This window comes from Cibotium barometz, chromosome 36, assembly GCF_041138505.1.
Source record: "Cibotium barometz isolate CiBa-2024 chromosome 36, ASM4113850v1, whole genome shotgun sequence".
In the NCBI taxonomy this organism is placed as follows: domain Eukaryota; kingdom Viridiplantae; phylum Streptophyta; class Polypodiopsida; order Cyatheales; family Cibotiaceae; genus Cibotium; species Cibotium barometz.
This window is the reverse complement of record NC_141081.1, coordinates 4538148-4565588: the sequence shown is the minus strand read 5'-3', so window position 1 is coordinate 4565588 and position 27441 is coordinate 4538148. Positions and strand designations below refer to the sequence as shown.

The following is a 27441-nucleotide window of genomic DNA, read 5'->3' as shown; positions in this document are numbered from 1 at the left end:
CCCTTAGAAGAAGGATAATGTGATAGCAGACATACTTAGCCACCACAAATCTTTCTTGAGTGCGATTTCTATGCCAAATGACCCCATAATGGTCAAGGTGAAAGAAGTCTTATTTCATGATCCTAACTACCAGAGGACGGTGAACCTAGTCAAAGAAGGGGGAACCTTAGAGAAGGAGAAAAATCTAATCAAGTGTTACTCCACCCATGATGAGTGCATCTATTTTAATCACATGCTATGTATTCCTAAGGACCCTTCCCTAAAGAAGCTGATCCTCCATGAAGCTCATGATAGCCCCACCCCGCAGAGGGCACCCAGGCGATGCAAAGACCTTGAATGCAATACTCTAAGGAGGAGCTATCATTGGGCAGGCTTGAAAAATGATGTCTTCTCATGTCAAAGGATCAAATCTAAAAGAGTCAAAATGCCTCGAAAGCTTCAACCCTTGGATATTCCTTAAATGAAGTGGGAATGCATTAGTATGGATTATCTCACAAGTCTCCCCTCTATATAAGGAGGATATGATTCCATTTTTGTAGTAGTGGACTTGCTCACCAAAGTAGCTTATCTTATGATATATGCTCTGAGAATGTCTTCAATTACTTAGTTGACTCTCTCGTTTGGCCATCAGTCTCTGGATGGTAAGCTACTCTGGGGCGGGGATAATAGCCTATTGATAGAGCATTACTACTATGCCCTGTGGATGTGAGTCCCCCCCCACCCTTCTCCCCTTTCACACACCATAAGGTGGTGCGATGCAAATAAAAAATGAAACAAACCTCTCTCATTAAGAAAACAAAGGTCATTGACAACTACCTTTTCTCTACATACTTACTTTTTTTTTAAATCACTTTTTTAGTTTGATGACTAGGACAATGCATTTTTAAAAACCTAATGAAAGGTATGGACCTATTTAGACCTGAAACATTTGCGAGAATTGGGGCATGGCAAGACCGCTTTCCTACATGGCCAACATATGAACATTGAATTGAAATACATGCATGCACTTGTCCACGTTACATTTGCATTAGAGGAAGACGTGACTCAGCCAATCTTGAAAAAGAGCTCAACAAACCTTTCATAGCAACCTTGGAATGTGAATTTGAAAGGCTCATAATAAACCTACATTTCTTTGTGATGAGATCATTATTTGCTTTAAAGAAGAAGAAGAAGAAGTTGTGCCTTTTGGTACGACGGGCAGTATTTTTTCTACCCTTGAGGCTTGTTTATAGTAACCTTTCTGTATCCTCTTATAATCTGCCATTTCTAACCTTTTAGGCTTGTTTATAGTAACCTTTTTTGTGTCCTCTTATAATCCGCCATATCTTCAGGCTAATTCCTGGGAAAGGTCAGATGTGGTGTGGCGTTCTGGGTGAAGGACTTCATGGGAAACGCGACGATCGAGGATCGCGAGTCATTCTACATGGACAAGGCCATGACGCGGCTGTCCGCCCACCCCAACATCCGAATACTGGGCAGCACAACGGCCAAAAGAGCGCCCATCTTGTCCTTCGTTGTCAACACGACCACCAACAAGGATGCGACGTCGCCGAAGCCCAATATTACTACTGATAATGCTGGTGATGTCGATTCCAGCGGAAAACCACTGCATGGACGATTTGTGGTGAGATTTTTTTTAAAAAAAACCAACAAGCGCAGGAGTGAATTAATAAGGAAAGACAAAATTACAATGGCTGGCTGCGATACAGCTCTGAGTTCATCTCATCACAATCAAAGGTCTACACCTGTGACCTCAGTACATGACCAAAAACCCTCAATATTCATAGCTTAACGCTTCAATTCTAGTTTGCAGCATAGCCACAAAGCTCCTTCAGCTGATCCTGGATTATGTAGTCCATGTTCCTTAGTTGAGTTTGAGTCTCTCCAAGCACCTTAGCTTGAGTGGTGTACAATCTCGTCTGCACCATATGAAAATCAAACACATGCACATGAAAGTCAGCAAAAAGACTTTTCAGATTTGGAATCTGGTAAGCACTGTCAAATGCAGTTACACATCTATCTTTCCATATCACCCAAAGGAATTTAGCTCTGATTCTAGCCCAGCACCGGGGGAGCACCCCTACAGTATCCCCTAGTAACAGTTATTTAGTAGAGGACAGACAACCCAAAACAGACCAGACCGGTGACAGGATAGCTATAGATCTCTGGCAGTTTTTGAACAGATGACCAATATCTTCGATTCTCCGTTTGCACCTAGCACATACCCTATCTGTTATCCCACATTTCGTGCACTTTTCACCTGTCCATATGGCTTTATGCAAAATCAGCCATAGTAAAATTGATTTCTTAGGCTGAATCTCTTTAGACCAAATTATTGAAAACTTAAAGTTCCATTGGCGCCTGTCATAGAGAACTGACTATCTCTTATTAAGCACCACATGCACAGGGATCGAAGGCGCTGAGTGCACACGAGGAGGGTGGTCGAATGCTGACCCTCTTCTCCAGCATAGAGCTTTGAGGGATAAGGGCTCTAAGACTGTAAGCTGCCAAACCTCACTCTCTGAAAAGTTGTTAATGCGCTCACGAACTACCCGAACTTCCCAAGGAAGAAGCGAAAAGCTCAAAATCAATTCATCATTGGTCATCCACCTTTGGGAGTGAGTTTGCCACACATCTGCCCACACTCTGATGCCCTTTTTGTGAATACGTAGGGCAGTACGCATTACATTACGAGACACCGATGGCAATGGTCTAAGAGGAAACCACAGAGAGTCAAGAGCTCTGATAGAGTAGCTATGTCTCCTTTCCCACACCACCCTTGCCATATCCCGAAATTTTTTCCAAGCCTTCCACAAGGAGCGAAGAAGCTCCGACCCTTTCGGCTTAATAGTTTCATGGCCTATCAAAATAGTACTCCGTGGTGGCGGTAGATCCCTCCAACCTGAAAATTTCTCAAAGGAGAATTGGTCAATGTTTCTGAATAGCAGCACGGACGATAGTTCCTCAGGGTGAGAAACTGCTCTAATGATAGTTTTAACAGCAAGCCTGTCAGCCCATGCATGTATATCTACAACCCCCAATCCCCCTTTGTCCTTGGGGAGACAACAGAATTCCCATCTCACTTTGGCAGCTCCTCTCCTGAAAGGGTCCCCTGTCCACATGAAGTTTCTACATAATGTCTGCCAGCTACCGATAACTGCATACCCAGCCACCTATTCAACTTTCCCCTGAATTTATCAACTACCCATTCCCACCGTTGCTTCAAGGTAACTCCGAAACCCATAGGTATACCCAGCAACCGAAAAACTTCACCAGCACGAATACGCTGACAACTCTTCTGCACCAGCCACATTAGGGAAAAAGGAGCTCATTTTGGGGCCCTGTAAGAAATTCACCATTTTTCGATTTATTTCTCTCCTAAAAGATCTTAAAAATAATAAAATATGGAAACGTGGCTCAGAACTGTCAGTAAGGACCACTGAACTGTCAGTTCAGAAAAGAATAAGATAATCTTTTGTCTAACTAACACGATTTTGCATTAAATATCTCCTTAATTTTTTTTGTTTCTCGAAGATTTCGCATCTCTTTTGACGACGTGTGCAGGCCTCTCATAAAGAATCCATCACTGAACTTAATGATTGTATGGATACCGCCACACTTTCACAATTCATGTTACAAAAAGACTATGAGATTGACAAGCCAACTTTGCAACCTCAGAAGCACAAAAATGGCCGATACTAGTGAAGTACAATCTCAGAAGAAGCGATTATATCATCTTCACATCGACTTAGAAGAACAATATGCTCCAGCACAAAAAAGACGAAAGGATACGGTGCTAAATGCTCAACAACGGGAAAATATGAGAAGAGAAGGGCTCCAACATATTGACTTATGGTGTGATGGAAGTATATATCCAAAATGTCTAGTACAAAACTCTACACCTCCATTTGTCAATCCAACCACACTATTGAGGTTTGCGGGCGATGGACAAAATGGACTTCTTGGTTATATTTCAGCACAGTCTGCATTTGCAGAAACATATAAAACAATGTACCTACAAGAAAAGGGAGCCAGGATTCAAGAGATAGCTATTCGTGCAAAATTGGAGCAGCAGTTGCAGAATGAAATTGAGGAGCATTCAAAGAGTAAAAAAGAGTTAACAAGATCAAGAAGAAAGAGAACCATGCTTGGAGACAGACAACGAAGTAGGAAGATTAAAAACATTGCAAATTTGAAGGCTGGGACTGGTGGATGCAAGCGAAGAATTCAGGAAGCAAGGTTAGTTTGCAATTTTTTATTTTTTAAACTCAAAAATACTCTCAAATGACTATATGTATTTTGTCCATTAATGCAAAACAGGATTGGAAGTGTTGAATAATATAGGCATATTGTGTTGTTACTATATTGTTACTATAGGAAATTATTAGAGCCTGCAAAAGAAAATATGGATCCCAACCTTCTTCCAGTTAAACAAATGAAAGGATTGCTTTCTTGTGGTGTAGCAAAAGGTTTGATTGAAGAAAAAAAATACAAAACAATCAAACGCAATGTTGTAGAGGACTTTATATCCAATAATCAAATTGATGGTACTACAATCCAAGAGGCTCTTGATGTTAGTGGAGTTAGCAGGAAGGGATATAGTTCGATTTTCCATGCGATATCCTCAACTTTGAGAGATCAAAGGATTAAACGAGTTTTACTGCCAAATCCAGCAACAGTGTGGAAGATAAGAGGTCATTTGAATGAAAGTATAGATGAGTTTATTGGACCATATATCCATATTGAAGATATATTTCATGGTGCTAAAGGAACCACTGTGTATGACCCTTGGAACAATATATTTGTAGATCTACAACAACTTCAAAGAAGAATGGTCGAGTTTTATGGAATAACATTTGAAGAGTGCAAAGGCATTTTGAAATTTGTTATCAAACTGGATGAGTGTGAGGTTGTAAAGGAAAAGAAAATGGAAAGGATTACTATCACATTGATGAATGGAGCACTTGATACATCATTGAATGAAGCGAGTTCGAAGTATTTTAGTGTGCAGTCGGAGAAACACATATGGTGGTTGGGCTCATTCCAGGTATGATCATTTTTTATTTCGTACTTGATTTTAGTCAATGTTTTCAAATCTTTTATAGTAAGACTTTTGTTTTGTATAATCACAGGTAAAGACAGAAGACCATGAAACACTAGATTGGGTGTTTCACCACACGGAAATACCAAGAATAATTAAAAGACAGGTGCAAGGAGAGAATCTCCATGTTGCAGGAAAAGGTGATTTTCAAGTAGAGTGGCACATGGCGGGGGATCTTAAAACACTTAAGTGCATGTATAACGTTAGTAAAGGAGGTAACTCAAAGTCTCCTTGTCTTTACTGCAAAGAATTAGCGCAAGTAATGGATTCTAAATGGTGGAAGAGAGCACCTAATAGAGATAAAGTTGACCCTGACTTCAAGGCCATTCTTGACATTCCACTATGTAATGTTCACATATGCACATTGCATGCTCTATGTCGAATTATTGAGAAATTGGTATTTTTGTATATTGGATTTGCTTGGAAACTCCGTCCCGAAAGAAATAGAAAGGATGCTCTTCATGCATTGGAAAAAGTGTTATCCGATATAGGTCTGCATGGAGGTGATGTTCATATCACAAAGGATTTTAAAAAGTCTAGCAATGGCAAGGAGGTACTAATCAAGCCCTCTATTGGTGGTGTTAAGGCAAGAAGATTCTTATCTCGACCCAAACACAATAGTAAGCAAGTAAGGCAAGGTAAAACAGTTTCAAGGATTAGTTATGGATTGTGGAAGCAAGTCCATAATGCCGTGAAAGATCATGAGGCAGATGGGGAAGCACGAAATGTGAAGGCAGAGGTGTGGAGGTCTCTTGATCAACTCTTCATGTTCTGTGACAATGTAACATGGACAAAGAGTGATTACAAGAACTTTGAAGAGGCAATAAAACATTTTGGGAAGTCAATGAAAGACGCATGGACAGCCTGCAATATAACTCACTACATGGTAAAGTGATGTCTTCTTCTTTTACTTAAGTGTGATCCTCTTTTCTTTTATAACTTACTATGCATTCTTATGTCTTTGTGAAAACAGCATATCATCTACAACCACCTTCCCTATTTTGTCAAAAACTATGGATGCCCAGCAATTTGGTCTACCCAAGGCATGGAGAAATCTCACTACATGGCACGTAATGCATTTTTCAGACACACACAACACTATGGAGGGAGTCAAAAGGCAAATAGTCTGAAGGAAGTCTTCCAATGGTTTTACCGAGGCATTCTACAAAGGCTGCATGCTAAAAGAAAAGTTGCTAGCTCCAAAGTCAAGCTTGCTTTTATTCTAGCCCAAAAGCAAAGACGAAGACAAACTTTGGACAATTCAATGGCAGCAGAGAGACATAGACAGTGGAGGGATTCGAAGATATTTAGAAACCATAAATGGACAAGTAAACATGAATAGCAGTTTGTAACTTATTGGTGTTATGTCCACATGTTTTCAAACTCAATCAATAGATTTTTATTCTGTGGAACAAGTGACTCTTGGTGTAATGCCTATATGTTTTGAGACTCCATCAAAAGTAAGTCTTTTGTGAAACATGTGATCTATATTAACAAGCATCAATACATCCATATATTAACACACAAAAAATTCAATCAATACTACTTAATTATGCTAGACATACTGTTGATCCTTACCAATAAAATACTGAGTGTCAAACACTTTTAGAAGCTTTTGAGTGTGGGAAGAGTACTGAAGTGTCGTACGGTGATGGGACAAATGCAAAAGGGTACTGATCGTCCGTACGGACAAGGAACTGATGAGGATCAAAGACTTTGTACAAATTAGTTCAACTTCAACATAATGTTTGTGCTATATTTGATGACTAAATCCTATTACTCCCAAGGCTTGCGAGTCGGAACTCTCTTTTTGAACTTGAGTTGACATTTTGCCAAACCCAGCTGGCCTGCTTCCACTTGATCTCTGGAGGAATGTGTCATCCTCAATTTGTAGCTGCCATGTATCAAAAGATTATAGTGAGACAATGATACATAACTACAAAACATTTAAACACAACATAAAGTATTTGATTTGAAGTAATAATATCATACCCTCTCATTTTCATCAGCAACAAGAAGTTCATCTTTCCAAAGATTTATTCCTCTCCCCTCCAGTCCAGCCTCTTCTTTAAGTTTTTCCTTATGAAGTGATGAGAGATTCATAGCTTCCTGGGTGAGCTGGAAGGCAGCTTCATCTGGCTCTTGGAAACTTTCAGCCTCTTTGAAACAAATAGTAAGGGCCTCTGCAGGATCAAAGGTTGTTTCCAAAGCTAGCAGTGAATGGTCATCCTCTATGCCAACCTCCTTGTCAAGCCTTGAAGCCTGGGCAATAAGGGAAATGGCATAGTCCTCCCTCAAATTGAACATACACTCTATATCATGGAGGAAAACATAATCTTTACCACCAATCAAGACACCTGGAAGCATGGGCACTGCATAGTTGCTGCTCTGAACATCAAAGTCTTCAACTGGCTGTGCTGCCCTAAGAGTCTCAGTCCTTAGTTGAACAAGGTCAAGAGTAGCCACTTGCAGCCCCTCATCCTCGAGGTTGATATCTTCTTCCTGCTCTGCTATATCTGTTGCCATAGGAATATCCTCTTTTACCTCTGCTACAGATATATCTTCTTCTTCAGTCTCCTGCCCTTGCTCTTCTAGAGATTGCTGTTGAAAGACAATGTACATAAGGAATGCCATGCTTTCCTCAAGCACTCTACACTTTCTGGTGTGCAAGTTACAACTGAATTTATATTCCTCAGGCAGGCTGTCAAACCTTCTATTCACATGGTACCTCAGCTTGTCAATGGAGACAATATGATTTAAATGCACAAAAACCTTTTCACCTTCCACAATCCTTCCTGCCTCTGTCAGTTGTTTGAAGGTATCCCAATGGTCTGAAAGGAAATCTCTGTGATGGTCCAAAAGAGAGCTCATAGTGAACTCCTTGTTGAAAATACTGTGGTATATGTGGAAGTTCCTTTGAGCCTTGCACTTGTGAAGAAAGTCAAATAGGAGCAAATCTGGAGATTTGTCCTCTTCTGGTTCCCTTTGTTTTGAAAGGGAAGACTCACCTTTCTGCTCTAGTCTCTTGCTTTTGCCTGAAGCAAAATTTATATAACATGAATTCTATATGCTCACATATGCAATCAGATAATGTATAGGATATCACCAAACAAAACTCTTCATCAGCACACATGAATCACCTGGTGATTGCTGTGGTCTGAGTATAGCAGCAGAGAAGTCCAACTTCCTCTTGAAAGGAGGGGCCTGAGGATCAACTGTTCCAAAGCAGAAACATTTCTCATCATCAAGAAAGACATCTCCATGGACATAGAAAGCAAAACAATGAGCAAACAGTAAAAAACAAAAGAGACACAAGACTTTGCAACAAAACGCGATGCAGATCCATTTGAAAAATGTAAAGTGCTCTCCTCGCATTTTGCTGCAAATTCTGAATTTCTACTGACATCCATTTCCAATCAAATGCTAGGGATATCTCACAATGTTCAGGACAGTAAATGATGCAAGGAGGAATTCCCCAGTGCAAAAGAGATTAAAAGAAGGAGAAAAAATAAAAACTAGAACAAATATCAGAATTTGCAGGAAAACGCGATTTGGAGCATTTGGAAAACATAAACCTCTCTAATCGCATTTTGTTGCAAAATTCTAAATCCTACTCATATCCATCTCTAATCAAATCCTAGGGTGATCTGCCAGATTTCTAGGCACTGAGATTTAAGAATTCTACAGATGGAAGAAATATATGTCAGAAAACATTGGAAATGGTATAGATCTCTGACCTTTCTTTTCCTCTTCCATACTGATGGAATAGCCCTGGAGATTGTCCTGCTCTCTTCCAAAACTGAGCTGTAGCACTTGTAACCTGGAGATCTGGTAATGGTAGTAGTCTTCAGACAGGTTGCAGAGTGGATGGAGTGTGTTGGGTAGAAAGTGGTCAAAGTGGGAGAGAAGAGGATGATGGGAGGGTGCTGGCAGGGATGGAATACGGGGAGGGAAAAGTGTTAATGGATCTAATTATGAAATCATGATTGGCACAATTTCCAAGGCAAAAAGTGACCCACAAATTTCAAATCCCAAAAGATTTGGTGGGACCCACACGTGTTAAAAAACGACTATATCTCACACGTGTGGTATTAATAACTCCATTATTTGTATTTTGTAATAATCTACTCTCCTAACTCAGTTCTCTTGCATCTCTACCTCCCTACTCCACACCATCAGCATCCAGACCAGCAGCAGATTTTCATACCCAGCACAGGATACTCATCATCAGCACAGAACACTTGCAGATAGCTTCCAGGTTAGTAAGAAAATCTTTTTCCTCTTCTTCTTGTTTAATAGTATATTAGGGTAAGGAATTGATTGATGTGATGTAGGTTACATATTATGATAAATATTATATGCATTTTTTAGATTTTCTCCACTGCATGTAGAAGCAGGAAGACTTTTTATTTGGCCCTGTTGAATGAGAGTTTGATCACTTCTTGATGTCCATAGGCTCAATCCATGTTGCACCAAGCTGCATACACACTGAAATGAATAAAGGCATGCTGAAGTATGTTGTCTCTAGAATTTGCAGCAAAACGCGAGGAGAGGATTTTAGAAATCTCAAAATAGTTCAAATCGCATTTTGTTGCAAATTTTAAAATGCTTCTTCATCCACCCATTTCAAGCCTGCATAGTTCTTCTATAAACACAATACATATTGTTTATAGTTGGAAAGATAGAGAATTCATCATATGAATGCAAAAGCATGTTGTTTCAAGCATTTGCAGAAAAACGCGATTTTGAGCTGTTACAAATTTCAAATCTTCATAATCGCCTTTTGTTGCAAATTGTTCAATTTTGCTTCATCCAAGTTGTCATCACCTTCTTTAATCATTCTATGTTCTCCATGTTTCTAATCTTTTACTATTGCTTTGTATGGACCTTTTCAGAGTGATGGCAAGAACCAAGGCAACTGCAAGGAGGTCTGGCAAGGGGCCAGGGCTTGTAGCAGCAGCAGCTGGGGCTGATGTCAAGGAATCTAGTGTGCCTACAAAAGGAAGAGTTGCACATGGCAGGAAGGGGAAGCCAATGAGCATGCTATAGCAAAAGTCCAAGAGGTTAAAGCATTCTGCTGGTGTGCTAAAGGAGATCAGGAAACAGCAAAAAGCTATAGGCTTTGCAATCCCCAAGGCACCTTTTCAGAGGCTAGTGAGAGAAATTTGTGATAGCTGGCACCTTGGTTTCAGGTGGAACAGGACTGCCATTCTTTCCTTACAGGAAATGGCAGAGGATTACTTGGAGAAGTACTTTGAAGATGCAATGCTTGTAGCAGCCCATGCTCACAGGGTAACTCTGATGGCCAAGGACTTCAACACATTGTCCAGAGTGAGGTGGAGGTATGACAAGCTGGTACATCCTGTGGAATGGCAGGACATTAAAATGAGAGACATATTATTAATTCCACCTACAAGGAAATTGAAGGCAGACAAGGTGAAGGTTGTTGAAGTGACCCACTCAATGAGCACCAGAGGGAAAGCTGCTTATGAGGAGTCACTGAAGCAGCAAATAGAGGAATCCAAGTCTGCTATAAATGTGGAAACTGTACAGATGGAGCTACAGATACAGAGAAGGTTGCAGGAGCTGGGCCCTAACATAGTTGTCCATATTGAAGATGATTTTTCAGAGAATAATTTTGACTTGACAAGAGCATGCTTGGCAGCATTGGCTCATAAGAATGAGTATTGCTCAGATACTATCATTCTTGCAATGCTCTAGTAAGTGTCTTTTATTTTACATTTGTTTGCAAAACAATCCTTATTGTACCTCCTCCCTTACACCTTACCTTAATTATTGTTTTGTCCAATGTAGCATGATGAGAAGCTGGCTGAACCATGCTGTACAGCATACAGTTTATATTATTGATCCTGCAATTTCCTTCAAGTTAAGAGATCCAAAGGAAACTCCCATGGATATTTCCAATTGGTTCAGACACTGTGATTTTGATCATGTTGATATTTTGCTACTTCCATACCATAACAAGTATGTGTGTGGCTGCTTCTTTTGGGATTTTCCTTCAAGATTGAGTACTCTTGTAGCCTTTGATTTCTTAATGCTTTTTTCCTTATGCAGTGACCACTGGAGCTTTGCTTCTATTGACATCCAGCAGAAGCAATGCTTTTTATTCAACTCTCTTAGAAACACACACAGAGAGGTTAAATTGTAAGTGGTTTGTGTGCTATTTTTAACTTTAAACTTCATTATTTGGATTTAATGCACACTAACTGAATTATATGTATTGCAGTTGTATTAGAAGACTTCTAGATGCATTGGATCAGTGTCCTCCTAATGTGAATCTTTTGGATTCAATAGAGCCAATAGATTTAGAGGTAGAAAGTTGCTCCCTCTACTGATGTCTATTTCATGCTATGCCTTTGAACTTATTGAATAATTTTATTTTGTTCAGACATTAACAGTTTCTAACATATCTTTCCAACTATCCAGACACCACAACAAGATGATTCAAGTAGCTGTGGCTGGAGAGTGCTGATTAGTGCCAAATATATACTTTCAAGCTATTTTGAGATAGGACAGCCAGAGCTTGTAAGAAAAAATAATTTTCATTTAGCTTCAAAAAATTTGATATTGGTACAAAGTGTTCTAAATCATCATATCTCATTGCAGATGAGAGAAGATAGCTTCAACTCGAGCTATGTGTATAGTTTCAGAGCTGATATAATTTGGAAGTTTTTGAAGTATGCCTTCCCCAAACCTATTGTACCAGCTACTGTCGAGTTAGGTGAGAGCTCTAAAGTCCGAGAAGGTGTCATACACCTTGATGACACAGATGATGCAGATGTGGTGCCACAAGAACAAGGACCTAGTGCTGATGAGGAGAAGCCACAAGAACAAGGACCTGTTGCTGCTGATGTTATTGAGGAAATGATGGAGCAACAGCAAACAGATGCTCCAAGGGTAGTAGAGGAGACAATGGAGCAGCACCAAGAGACTGTACACGACAAGATGGAGCAACAGAAAGTAGATTCTCCAAATAAAGATGATACGGTGAGCTTGGACCATGTAGAGCAGCCTCTAGATCAACCTGTAGATAAATAGAAAATTGTTGTCAAGAATATGTTCTACATATGTAATTAAACACTTCTGTACAGAATTTTACATTTCTGAATATAATACCTTTGTTTATGGAGTCTGTGTTATCTCAATTTTAAAATTTTCAATGTCTTTGCATTTTATTGATCTCTCTCTTCTTTTGAGCACCTGCAAAAAAGCAATATGAAACAATAGGGTAAAGTAAACTAATAGCAGTGCTTAATGAGACTAGGATAAGTCACATGGTATACCTTCTTATTGTTGTAGATAAATAAAAAGTCCTTTGAAATAGAACCTTCTGTCTCAAATAGAATGTCATTGCGCAATTGAGCTAGGGAGCAACATTGTCTTAATGTGATATTGACTAGCACATCACCATTCTCAACAACATCAATATCAAGAAGTTTATTTTCTGCACCAAAAGAATCTTCATCTTGATCCATAGGGACTAGTTTTGTACCTAGCATTCGACTGCGCTTATAATAAAAAGAAAAAATGAAATTTTGTGATGCAACCATGTACTTCAGTTGCATAGAAGGTTGGACAACCTCACAAAACACTGAACTACATGTCTTCTTATCCCAACCTTTATCCAAAAATTGTGGCATGCATGCCAGACTTGTTGCTTTAACTGTGAACATTGTTTTTGAAACCTTCACTGGAAAGGTATTAAACAAGTCTACAAAAACTGTGAGAGGCATGCACAAAGAAATTTTTATTATCCTTGTGGGAATATTGGGCCTAAGAGCTTTCTGTACTTCTTTGAAAAGCTTGGCTCTATATGCCTCTGTAACACTAAAATGTGGGAGAGGCCAATCCACTGAATTCCATGCTGGAAGGTCTTGTTTTCTTAACACACCATGTGTGTTTGCATTGTCCAGCAACTGATAAAAATGATCAGTAAAAAATATACCGGATTGAGCTAGCTCTGTTGCACATCGACCTTCGTATTGTTGTTCTCCTATCGATCCATGCAAAACATCTATAAATCCCAGAATACAATCGATGTTTTGCCATGTCTCATACGATGAAGGGTATAAATCTGAAATAAAATAACACAAGAATATCAATAAGCAAAGAAAGAAAGCTTTGTCTTAAAAATCCATGCACCTCATAAAGAGCAAAACCACAATAGAAAAATATACAATTAGGCCTGTGTTGCGGAAGATCATTTGGATAGTCTCGCAAGACAAGTTCTTTATGCATGTACACATGCTGAATCAAAACTTCTTTCACCGATATCTTTCCTCTGGTGATTTTAAAATCTCGTACTCTTCCCTTCCATGATGCCAAGAAAATATTTTTTGTCTGGGGTCTCTTTCTTTTACTAGGTTGCATGAGCACCCATGCTCCTTTCGAAACAGTAAACCTTTCCCAAGTTCCATCCGTTTTGACTGTACTTGAATTCTCTACCGAAGAAATAGAAGAAGCAGGTCGACGGGGTAAGGATGTGTGGTATAATTCTGCCTTCATAGCATTATCATCCACAGAGCGTCTTCCACAAGAACGACCATAGTTTTTATTCACCATGGATACCTTGTGAATCTGTAACCACAGCAAAGTAATGTAAACAAGATAACAAAGTGAAGTTTCAAGAACGAGAAAGTAGGCAGACAGATAGTTGACAAGAAACATCTTACTCTAAGCCAAACTGGATCAAGGGAGCAGTTTTGGAAAAGAAGAGGTTACTGCACAATGAGGTAGTGGTGTAGAATGGTAGACCTTTCGAAGGAAAGGCAGCACAACAATTCAAAGTTCAAAGGGAGGTGGAAGCGGGAAGGCCCTTGTCAGAGAAAATGTCAGACTAGATTCTATCTTCATGTCCAAAGATCTTGTGAGAATAAAAAACCAATCTCCACATTAATGTAGCACGCTTGTACCTACATAAAATATTGTTTCTTTTATCTATTTTCTTTTATTTTTGTGAATTTCCAACGTTACGTTGGCCCTCTGTTCATTGGTTGAGAGCTTATTTTTCCAAACCGTAAAAGGCCCCAAAATGAGCTCCCTTTTTTCCTAATGGTTAGAAAGATTTCCTTCTGCAGAGAATATCCCCGTTTTAGTATGATTTACCTTTGATCCAGATGCTAGGCAAAAGGTGTCCAACACCTTCTAGAAAGTCAAGAGAGAGTTCTGATCATTATTGAGTAACACATTGGTGTCATCCGTAAACTGAGAAAGTACATGTTCACAATTTGAATTAGCCAAAGGAATGTCTTTAATTAGCCCCAATCCCTGGTATCTTCTGACCATACAATTCAAGCTATCCATAGATAAAGCAAACAGCAAAGGAGCAAGTGGACACCCCTGCCTGACCGACCTGACCAGGGGGGAGGACTCTAACATTGCATTATTTATTACCACTCTAGCTGAGACATTACCGAAGAGGGTTTTTACAAACTGAACCAAGCACGGGCCATATCCCATCTTTTCCAAATTAAGCAAGATAAAACTCCATTCAAGCTTGTCATAGGCTTTGTCAAAGTCTACTTTGGCAAAAATAAAGTCGATCCCTTTTTCCTGAGCATACTCTACTCCTTTCCAAATTGAAATGACTGCTTCAATAAGTCTCCTTCCTCGGATAAATCCTTTCTGCTCTGCTGAGATGTGCCTCATTAAGCTGGGTGTGATTCTAAACGCTATTACTTTGGCTAACACTTTGTATACAGAATTTAGCATAGTCAGTGGCCTCCAGCTCCTTAGGCCCTCGTTTGTGAATCAATTTTATCACTCCAGAATTTATATTGGTGGGAAAGGCTGAGAACACAGATTCTTCCCAAACCCTCAGGATGAATGGGGCAATCCAATCTTTAAAAGCATGAAAAAACTCACCCGGCAATCCATCCAGACCCGAAGTTTTATTAGGTTTTAAGCTCTCAATTGCCATATTAATTTCAGAGATTGAAATAGGCAAATCAAGCTGCCTTGCCAACTCCTCAGAGATGACTTTAGTTCTGGCCTCCCACACAAAATTGCGAGCCTCAGTCTTCAGCTCCGAGGACTGTTCCGGTGTACTAAAAAGCTTTTGAAAGTGGGTGCGAACCAGAAAACAATTTTCCTCCTCAGTTCTGGCAGCACCTTCACTTGTAGACAGTAAAGGCACTAAGTCCTTAGCTTGTTTTTTCCTAAGAACCTTAAACATTTCTTTAGAAGGACGGTCAATCTTGCCAGCCCACCATTCTCTGAAGAAAACCATAGCGTGTTTGAGGGCCAGCTCCTCCTCTAATCTAATCTGAGCTCTCAACCGAGTAATCTCATCCTGGTCCTCCGCGACAAGATTAGCCTTGGCTTCAAGTTCCATGAGCTGTTGGTAAGCTGCTTCTCTTCTTTTCCTTCTTATAATCGTCACTTCCTTCCTAAAAGCAGTAAGTGCTTTTTGAGTCTCCCTTAGAGCTTGAGACCAAGCAGCAGCAAGTGAGTGAGCATTGCAGAATGCATTTACCCAAATCTTCTTAACCTCTTCCTGAACCTCCTTTAACTGGAAGAGGGAAGCATTAGTCTGGAACCAAGAATTTCTTAGCTTGGTGGCTTTATCATCCAAGGTGACTACCAGCCGGATAATGATCCGACAAATAGGAGGAATATTTCAGTTTAGCCTTAACCCTGGAATAAATATTGGCTAGCTCCGACGAAATGTAGCATCTATCAAGTCTAGCCTTTTTGGCGTTATCACTAGAGGAGTAATTCTGCCAGGTAAACTCAGCCTCCTCGCCTACGTCCCACAACGATAAGTACTCTTTGACTTGAGTCCACCTCTCTTTCTCCAAGCCCTTAATTACCTAGCCCATACCTTTATATCTATCTGCTGAAGACTCCGCCATATTGAAGTCTCCAACCATCACTACAGGACCATCCATCGCCTTGAGCTCAATCCACAGATTGACTCTGTCAGCAACCGAGCCCCCTGCGTAGACAAAACAAATCTGCATTTTAACTAGATTGTCTAGCCTAACGGCGATCCAATTTAAACCACCAACAACCGAGCTAGGTACAATCCCCCAACTACCAGGAACTCCCAGAACAGCTCCTCCCCAGAACCCCTAGTATGAGCCAAACAAAACCATCTGTGATCCTCTGAGACCTCCTTGAGACGGCTAAGAAGGTCGTCTCTAATGACTTTGACCTCCTGAAGCACTATTACCTCTGATTGGTTGATGCGAAACCATTGTTTCAGTTTCTTAGCCTTGTTGGGGTCTGTTGACATTCCAAGAAACAATCCTCATTTATGAGACTTCTTAGGGATTTCTTAACTTGGGAACTCTTGGGTGATGCCTGAGAAGCAGCTTGCATTGGCCTTTTATGGTCTTTATGGATCTCCATAGGTATGGGTGACCCATCCCCCTCCACAGTCACTTCATTCTCCTTATTAGCAGAGGTTTCCACCCCCTGAGTATTTGCATTCAGATCGAACATTGTGTTTTGGTCGATTTCATTGACCTAGTCTTCTAGCGATTTATCCACCTCAATTTCTTCATCAGAGCCCGAAAGTAAAGACTCTTCAACCTCCGAATCCACCCACTCTAGTAGAGAAGCTAAAAGAGAAAATTTGTTGACAGTTTTAAGCCTAGGCTTACTCTGCTCCTGCTGCCAGGTCTCTTTAGCCGCCCTCCTAGGGGGAATGTTTCTTACTTCTTTAGGTCCTTGCTGAAGCGGAGTGGAATCTGGAGAAGCTGGGGGAGGAGCATTATTCGGGGCACGAAGAGGGCAATTTCTCACAAAGTGCCCCTTGGCACCACAATGAAAATAGGCAGAGGGTAGGTACTTGTAAACTATGGATTGCTCGAGGTGCTCCCCATCGTCAGTGAAGATGTCTATCGCTGAGGGCAAATCCAGAGAGATGTCCATTTCTATGAGTACTTGAGGGTGCCATGATGGCACATAGTCAGAGCGGGGTTTACCTCCCAGAACTTTCCCAAGCTTAGCACCAATAACTCCAAGGTGATTATGATAGTGGAGGGGCAGATTAGGAAATTCTACCCAAACTGGGTAGTTAACCAAAGCAGAAGCTTCACGATTGAAGTCTTTATTCTAGCGGAATAAACTAAGGGGGGAATTTCGAATAAGCCACTGGCCTCTACTGAGGACATCAAACACCATTTGCGGGTGTCTGAATACAAACATATAATGGCTTTTAGGGAGAGCCTGAATGGTCTCCACTTTAGCACCAAGCGCACCCCACTGAGAGCGCATCCAACTTCTAAGCACCTCTGTAGGAGGTCTAGGACCCGCCAACAGCCCGATGAGCGCCCTGGCTTCCAAATCATGCTGAATCCTCTTGATTTGGGAAGAAGGAAGAGTACATGAGGGCTTACCTCCGTCCTGAGTCGCTCCTGTGCCTGCTCCAGCAGCACCGTTGCTTGCGCTACTGTGAGGTCCGGAGGCAAGATGTCTAGGGGAGAAAGGGGAAGCGATAGACAGAGGAAGAGGAGGTTTCTCAACTGGTCCGGATTCAACAACTTGCACATTGACACCAGCTTCCTTGTCAAGTCCACTTTGGGGGCCATGGAAAGCTTCGTACACTGCAGCAGGGGGAGAAGGTTGAACGCTTGCAGGGCTTAGTGCAAACCCGTTGAAATCAGCTGGTCGAATCGGCGAGTTGAACTGGAGCAGAGTGGGTCTTGCATGTGCATGCAGAGGAAACTACTTGGAGATAGATTGACCTGACCTGACGATGAGGGCGGAGAGGGGACGGCCAAAGAGGCCATGACAGGCTACCCCAGTGGTAGCATGTCCACCAGGAGAGAGAATTTTGATTAGGGTTAGAAGGTGAATCTACACACACAACTCTCGCTTGCAACTATTTCATGTCTGTTTTTCTTAGGCTGGCTGATTTGTGGTGAGATTGCTGAATGATTTGTGCGCTGGGCCTTATGGGCATATGTTGTTGGGCGTGGGTAAAGAGCAATCATTAACAATTAGGAGCGCGATTAAGAAGGTATATTTACCACCTCGATTAGGTATTGGATCTGCAGGATGAGAGCCAGTCTGACGTCAAGTGTGCGTGACAGGGATACGAGGGATTGAAGCCGGGATGGGCCCGCGTGAGCCTGTGCTACAGCATGGCCGAAGAGGAGGTGGATTACGTGCTCTCCGCCATCGACCTTGTGGCGTACTACGGCCAGCGCTTCCTTGCGCTCTACGACTTCGACTGGCACACAGGCAACTGGACGTACGTGGGCGCGAACGCGCTCTTTCTTGGCTGCGACGATCAGGAAGAGCCCACAGGTGGAGCCACCGCTGCGCTCGAGAACGTTCGAGACGGCGCGAGCCAACGCCTGCGCTTCCGGCGGTCCCTGCGGCTGGCCAAGGCCTTATCCCATGTATTACCCAAGTACCCACCGCCCAAGCACGTCCCCGAAGACGTCGACGCCTCCCAACAATTTAGTAGCCAGCATTGGAGTGTCCAAGGTTTACTAACAGCATTGAGACGGCAGTAGTAACGCTTAACGCTCATCATACGATGTCTTTGAGGGCATGATCTTTTATTTCCAATATATTTGTTCTTACTTGGTGGGTTATATGTGTGTGTGTATATATATATATATATATACTTACATCAAGTGTAATTTAGTGGTTGGTTTCTATAGACAATTGGATTCCATGCTAATGCACTAGACAAACTAGAGTGAGAGTTACTCCTCACGTACACACATAATATACTAGTTACTACTAAAGGAAACACCATGATAACACATGTACTCCTGACTTCATGTCTATTCTAATGGTTTTTAGTTCTGCACAAAATAATAATTTACAAAAACGTAAAAATTTTAAGGGATTTTAGTTACAATTTCCTTTAAAATTTGGCAAAAAAACTACATAAATTTGAGGTTGAAGGTTTTTTGAATTGTTAGGAAACATATTTTCTGTGAACACATGACTTGATGAACATTTTGGAAACTATGAAGGGAAACTAAAGATATGACGATGCACCTTATTGTTATACCTACCTACTGCTCTTGCCTAGTAGCTACTACCTGGCAGCAAGGATTTGCTTCCAAATTACAAGGAAAAGAGATGGATTTTCCCTTACTTGTGCACCGCTGCCTGTTGCTTGCCTTCTTGAGCTATTCACACAAACCAGTGCGCTCTGATATACCATGAGAAGAATGTGGGGGAGAGGGTGAGATTGAGATCCTTGCAAATAAACACATACATAAGAGTAGACAAGCAGTACACAAGAGAGATGGATGGATGAATTTTCTTCCATTCTCTTCAATTCTCTACAACCATAGCATAAAGATAAGTGTACATACTATAAAGGAAAGCTCTCTCCTACTATACCATATAAAGTTCAGTCCATAGTGTGAACCGGACCACATAAGATGGTGCTATATCTAGGCCATAACTCTAGGAAACCAAACTAGCTGTCACACAGCCTATAAACCTCTGGTGGCATATCACCCATAATCTCACCAACCATGCCAGTGGCATAAGTGCAAAGTTGCACAATGTATTCAGCCTAATGGCAAGATTTCAGCTCCTTGCCCTCAAAGCACTCTCCAGAGTCTTGTGCCTCTCTAGTGTCTCCAAAAATCTGGACAAAATAGTTCTCATTAGTAAGGCAGTCTATGCCACATTCCAATGGGGCTATGCCTCCGAGGTCCTTGTCAATAGCGACAGTCTATGTCACATTCCAAGGAGGCTATGCTTCCAAGTTCCTTGTCAATACAATTGTTTTGTAGAAACTGTAGAGAAGAGAGATACAACATGTATCATTGATACCCAGCACTCTTCCCCTCAACAAGAGAAGGCATAAGGTTGCAAAAGACCACAATAAAAGGCTAGAACTAAGCAGAGTATAGTTATAATTTTCAATCCTAACCAACGTAGTAATGACTTCTTTATAAAAACATTAGGCAAAAATATGGACTCTCATTTTTGCCCCTTAAGGATTTCCACACCTCCTCTCTCTAGAAGTGTTTTAAAAAAATGTATATGAAATATTTGACCCATTTTTATTTTCGTACAATGATGAACTAAATCCAATGTTTCAGATAAAAGAACCATTTTTCATGCCTAAAAATAAATTTAATGCACATTGTTGGGCCTCCAAGCCCTCCCCAAGGCCTCAAGGGGACTGGATGGGCTCAAAAGGGCCTAAGCCAGCACAACATAGGCCTAATAGGGATCCTAGGCCAAACAGGGATCCTTGTTTAGGGCCTAGGTCACCCCGTGTTTGCCTAGGTCCTTCTGAGCCCATCCAGCCATCCCCCTTGTGTTGGATTTCATGGTGGATTATAGATTAAGACCAACATAGTAGATTAAGACTAAGTGGGCACAGCATTGAGAGATTAACATGTAAGCTCAGAAAAAGACCAGCATAATGATATAAAACACAGTCCATACATTTCCATTAGATCTTGCCTCTTAAATAGGTGCAAGTATAATGTTGATTACATCAGTGGATGAAGTCGGGAATCCTCCTCCAAAATCATCTCCACCTTCCCATAATTATTTCCTTGATTAGCTCACTAAATTCTAGCCTAGAGAATCTCCTCCTATGCCACTTGAGGAGCTCGCGTCTTCCTGAGAATCTATCAAATGTCTTTGCTAGTTGAACCACAAAACCATATTATTCTAATGTAAAATCTATCAAATGTCTCAAATATAATAAATGTCCAAAATACCATCCCATGTCTAAGGTCAAGCCATCAAATGCACCATATATATGTGTTTTTAATGAGTGTGGAGTAGGCCATGGATGAACCATCTTCCAACACCCCCTAGGGTCAATCATGGCCAAAAAATAATAATAAAGTGGCCAAGCCTTACAAAGCCCATTCTTCATTAAAAAAAATTACCTCCATATAGGGGGCACTCTAAGGTGAGTCTTTAGAGATACTGTTGGCTTCATTGGCTTTGGCTTTAATGAAGCACTTATCTTCCTAATTTCCTAGTTTTCCACAATATTTGCATTGCATCTTGGGCTTATTTTTGTACTTGCAATCTTTCATTACATGACTAGTTTTACCACAACGAGTGTAGCTAGCTTATTTTTCGCTGTTATTGTTGTGAATAAAGAAAGCTCTGTCTTCAAGGCCATGGTTCTCTTGCTTTTTCTTGAATTATTTGAAAAAGGTAGGTTCAATGGCTTCCAAGGTAGGTTCTGGAAGATTTTGCAAGGTTGAAACCAAGTGACTATATTCCTCAATGGACATGCTCTTGAGAAGCACTACAATAGCATCTTCTTCTTCCACAAGAGCTTTAACTGCTGCTAATTGTGCCATATATAGTTGAGGTGTGTCGGAAAAGTATATGCATGCTTCAGTTTTAACTCAATTTTTTTGATTTTAAAACCAATTTTAGAGTGTTTACCCTTGGCTCCATATATTTTATCTAGTGTGTTCGATGCATCAAGAGCATCTTTAGCATCAGTATATGATGTATATAGCTTTCACACTGAGTCCTAAAGTTGTAATAGCCATAGCTTCTTCATCCTTCAGTAACCATGCTCCCTCTCCTTCTCTAGTAGAAGGTTTCTTTTCTTTACTATTTACAATTGACCATAAGTCCTTTTTTATTAAGATGAATTTTATCTTAACTTGCCATGTGTGAAATCCTATGTCGTTAAATTTATTAGTTTGAAGTGTGGCCATGGGTGGTCTTACCATTTGGCTTTAAAGCACAAGGGCATTGTCTAAAAACCCTTAATAGAAGACAAAGCAGCAGGTCATTGACTGATTGTGACAGTTGACTCCGATAGCTGATTCAGGAAGCTGACTCAAAAAATCTAACTCAGTCAACTGACTCAGATAGCTATCTCTGAAAGCTGACTCACAATTGACTCAAATAGATGACTCTGAAATCTGACTCAAATAGCTGACTCTGAAATCTGACTTAGTGGTATGTTCACATGCCTAGGGTGGGTTAGCCTCCTAGTATATGCACACATTACATTATATGTGCATATAGTAGGAGGCTAACCCGCCCTAGTATATGTACATAGCACTCAGGCAGCTGATTCCGACAGTTGAAAAGCTAACATGGAATCAGCAAGTCAAAAAGCTGACATGGCATCACCAGAGCAAAAACTAACGTGGAATCAATAGGTTGAAAGTAGTAGCTTAGTAAACCCCATTAAAAAAAAAAACCTGGCCAAAAAAGTAATCTCGGTTAGACTATTAGCAATAGCAGCATGTTCGTGGCTGTCAGTAGAGCAGGTTATTGGCTATCACCAAATTAGGTTATTGGCTGCCAGCAATAGGTCATCTAACTATCAGCCCACAGATCCATGGCTGTGATCAGCAGGCAGAGCAGGTCATGGATAGTCTAGCAGCAAGTCATTGTGGACAGTTTGTAGCGGGCAACAAGTCTTGGACTTGTTAGCAATAGGTTGTGGATAGTCAGCATAGCCCGCGGGGCCATGCCCTAGAGTACCGGCAATACTAGCAAGCAGGGCGCCGCCGCGACTACCATTCAGCACAGTAGGTAATGTAGTCAATGGAGATAATGCCCGCACAATGCGTAGATGATCAACACGTGGTAGAGGTGGCTTATGTGACAAGGGTGCTCGTAGAAGTAACAACATAGCAGTAGTAGAATACAGGGAGCCCATAAACACTTTTCGTTATAATGTCAGGATTTGATCATGTGTAGGTGATGTAGCAGAAGCAATGGAGAGTGACGTATGCAAAAGCGATGGAGAGTGACGTATGTAGAAATGATGGTAACTAGGTGACTTATGTAGAAGTCATGCATAGCCAACTTGGCTCTAATACCACTATTGGATTTCATGGTGGATTGTAGATTAAGATCAGCATAGTAGATTAAGCCTAATTGGATACAACATTGAGAGATTAATAGTAAGCTCAGCAAAAGACCATCATAATGATATAAAACGCAGTCCATACATTTCCATTAGATCTTCCCTCTTAAATAGGCACAAGTACAATGTTCATTACATCAGCAAGATGAAGTCGAGAATCCTCCTCCAAAATCATCTCTACCTTCCCATAATTCTCTCCATGATTATCTCACTAAATTCTAGCCTAGAGAATCTCCTCCTACACCCACTTGAGGAGCTCACATCTTCCTAAGAATTTTTGCTAGTTGAACATCCACAAAACCATACTATTCTAATGCCAAATCTATCAAATATCTCAAATAAAATAAATGTCCAAAATTCCATCCCATGTCTGAGGTCAAGCCATCAAATGCACCATATATATGCACTTTTAATAAGTGTGGAGTAGGCTATGGATGAAACATCTTCCAACACCTTGAGGTATTAGGGAGGGCTTGGAGGCCTAGCAATGTGTACTAAAAAAAATTTAAGCATGAAAACTTAGTCACAATTATTTTTTCCTAAATTTTCTCTTAATTAAATATTTTAGTACCTAATTTCTCTCTTAATTAAACATTCGGTTCTTAATTAGATTTAATATTAAAAATAAAAGAAGCAAGATGTAATAAGTATAAATGAAGCATACATTGAGAAAGTTGTTACAAATCTTCGGTGGGACAACTACATTGATTAAATTATTAAAAATCTTAATTAGGATAGCCACACTGACTAACTTGTTGAAACTCTCAATTAGGATAGCTACACTAATTCGTTTAAAATATTAATTAGGATAGCTACACTAATTTGTTTAAAATATTAATTAGGATAGCTACACTATTTTCATAAAAATCTCAATTAGGATACCTACACTTATTTGTTAAAAATCCTAATTAGAATAGCTACATTGATTAAGTTGTTAGAAATTTAATAATAGTTACATTGATGAATACACAAGGCCTCTTATCCATCCAGCCCTTTCAGGACTTAAGATGATGCATAAGATCCCCCCATTAACCTAAATGTCCCTGTTGGGTTTTAAAAAAGTAACCTAGGCCCAAACATCACCTTATGTCCAGGCCTAGGTCGTCCCATACTTGTCTCCCTCTTTTTTCCCCAACCAAGGTCATTTAATGCAAGGGGGTCTTTGGCGTGCATGCCAAGGTCTAGAAAAAATGATAGATGCCAACGAAAAATATATTTGAAACTCATTAATTTCAAAATGGCTCACATCATGATTTCAAGTGCAAAAAGACCAAGAACAAAACGATATGAACACTCTATTAATCAAGAGAAAACTTTACCTGGCGAGAAAATTGGCTATTATCATTACAAGTTATCATGATGTAAAAGTCATGCTGATTTGAAATCTTTCGTCATTATTGTAACCCTCTTTGCATGGATAGCATAGAGGTTTGCATCATCGAAAAAGGATACCAAAAATTCCACAATAGCTTCTTATAGAGTTCGCAATGTGAGACTTTGCAAACATACCACCTGAGAATAACTATGCAAGGACTCCTTGACAATGCATGAGAAAGAGGCCTTGGGAATAATGAGATCAATTGTCTTCTGAAATTGGAGTATCTCATGGAGTGCATTTACCCCATTTTTTATCCTCCTCCTTGATGCAAGTGCAGGAACCTCTAGGTTCTACGGACTAGGGGTAGAAGGTGTCTCCAAACAAGTCCCTTCTGCAAAGACCATGACAAGGTTCTCGGGTAGAGGTTGTACAAATGGAGGTGGAGGTGTAGTTTGAGCTAGGAATGGAGGTTATACATAGGTGGAGGTGGAGGCATATTATAGAGTCCCTGTGCCCTCTTATCATTTGTTGACATTCCTTTAAATTTGGAAGGGGACCCATATGCGAGTGAGGGTCTTCATTCCAAATTACCTTGGTAGAGGTGGGATATTATGTCCCATCCATGGTGGAGGAGTATGTTTAAGCTATTTCACGCACTCTTGCTGCTTGGAATCTTTCTCGCTTTCAATCAAAGATCATGTGTTATTAGGGTCACTAGATGATGACGTTTGCCACTACTAGTGCAAGCATTAACGAGATTGGGGTGGTGGGGGGGTAGTTTGCATGCAATATTCTTAGTTCAAACCATGGGTGAGAGATTAAGGAGAGTGAAATTGAAATGACAAAATGAGGCCATAAGGAAGTTTTATAGGGACGTAACTCTAGTGAAAATTTAAAAAAAAGTATCTTTTTATAGTGTTAAACCAAAAAACTAGAATGTCCACTACAAATTAATGTTTTTTCACCCAACAATTTCCCTCTTGCCATGCAACATGGGGTGTTGGACCACTACTTTGATTCCATTTACTCTTATTGATCTCCTTAGTGTGGAGCTACACTACTTTTGTAATCTCAGATGCTATAGTTTTGATAGGCTTCTACCCAATGTGTACCAGTAGGAAAAACAGGGTGACATGTTGAGTGATCTTGAAGTACCTTTTCCTTGTAATGTGACTTCTCTGTGCTTTGGGTGCTCCACATGTCAAGAGAAGCATATTGAGCATAAGTAAATATGCTAAAAACATCATTCTGAGCAAGAGATTATAACTATATATAATTGTAAATAACTTGATAATAATAAAAACCCACCATGTAATGTGGGTGATGGATGTTTTTCCCCAACTATCAATGGCAAGTTACTCTCATTTGTGGATGGTTGCCTTGAATATACTTCATTGTTCAGTGCTAGTAATTCTTAATAGCATGATTGACATAACCTTGTCAAAATAATCCCAAAAAACTTGCATTCTTGTCACAATCAGTAGTGACTTGCATAGCTCTTCCACAACTCCTTCCTATAAAGATTTCCCCCAACATATTGTGCAAAAAACTCCTAGCCTTCACTCCACTCATCGATACTTGTTGTGTATGTGCCATAATTTAATTGTCCCCAGACATCTTTATTGCATCTTTCACTATTTTAATGTTGCCTACAGCCCTAGAGAGTTGAGTAGATCCTCCACTTTGGAAATTTCTCCCATGGATTGAGCAACAATCAAGCAGAATCTTCATAGGTGAATGAAAAGTCAATGTGCAATTTGAGAAACTTATCAAATATTCTCATCATGGCATGTAAATATGTAGAATTTGAGAAACTTATCAAAATAGTCTCATCATAGCATGTAATATGGAAAAGTGTATTTAGGAGCACGCTCAAACACGTCCCATCATCGTCGCAAAGATGGGTCACGCATGCCTAATCATAAAATTTCATGGTGGGTGACATACTTTGAGCCGAGGTATGTTAAGGTAAGACACTAATGAGATACACACACATGTCCGTATGTTAAGGTAATGAGATACACACACATGTCCATACGAACATAGAACACGTAACCTCAACTCGAGGTCCTAGCTATGCCATCATGACAAGATAAGACCTTAACTCGTGGTCCACGTGGTGCCATGTTTTAGTCCATCTCAGACCTCGAAATCCAGGTCCGTCATGGGTACTAGCACACCCTATAGCACATCCACCATGATGGTTTTCAACCTCCAATCAAGTTCCTCTCAACATCCATTGTTAACCTTACATGGAGTCACCAAATATATCTCAAGTCAAGGTATAAAACATATAAACCTCAAGCCATCAAGGTCCGCATATACAAGACATGCACCCCATCCATGTTTATTTAATCCTATTTGTTGGAATATCTAGAGTCGATGTCTACCTTGATCGGATAACCGTTGGTTCTTTGCCTTGAGTCGAGGTCCACATACATGACATTCACACCATACACAAATATTCAATCATGTTCATTGAATACCTCAAGTCAAGGTCATAATTGATCCTATCCACATTGATCTTCTGCCTCGACTCGAGGAAAAGTTTTAGAAATTAGGGCAATTTCTAGTGGTTTTCATTGTTTCATTTTTCTCTACTGGAGGAATTACTCTCGAACTTTCTACTATTTTACCATCCGTCGTAGAAAATGACACTTTATCAACATGCACAATGGGGTGCGTAGTACCATCAATTGTTTCCACAATACCTTGGTTTTTTATTTTTTTACATTATTCTAAACCACTCACCATGATGTTGGGGCCTTTGGATCCATGAAGTGAAGGTAAATAATAGGCACGTTTAGATAAAGCCATTCTTAGATGATCAATGTGGTGGAAATTATTGGTTTGCGGAGACACACACCAACGCAACCTTACAAGATGGAGGTACAGACTTTCATGTGAATGGATGTTTTCGTCACATTAGCCACCATTGCAAAGGGATAGTTAAACTACCCGACTTTAGAACGAGATTGTACAGAGAGGAGAAGGATGAGAATAAGAGAGGACATAGGGGGGCCGCCGGTTGCGGAAGAAGTCTAGATTGCTTTACAAAGAATGAGCTTAGAGTGGAATCTATCTCTGTTAAAAAGCAAGCAAGAGAACTTAGCATGTAGCTCTACAATGGTGGGCAAAAGCTCAAGTTGCCATTCTTTCTGTGAGAGTCCAAACTTTAAGAGAATCTAGCATTGAGTCTCT

The 27441-nt window shown here is 40.4% G+C and overlaps 1 long non-coding RNA gene across 1 annotated transcript; it reads left to right on the top strand.

Annotated features, from left to right (window-relative positions):
• Window positions 1–1345: 1345 nt before the first annotated feature.
• LOC147617424 (uncharacterized) lies at window positions 1346–18246 on the top strand. Its single transcript, XR_015262186.1, has 2 exons — window positions 1346–1624; window positions 18127–18246. It is a non-coding gene; the product is annotated as an uncharacterized LOC147617424 (long non-coding RNA).
• The last annotated feature ends 9195 nt before the right edge of the window (window positions 18247–27441 follow it).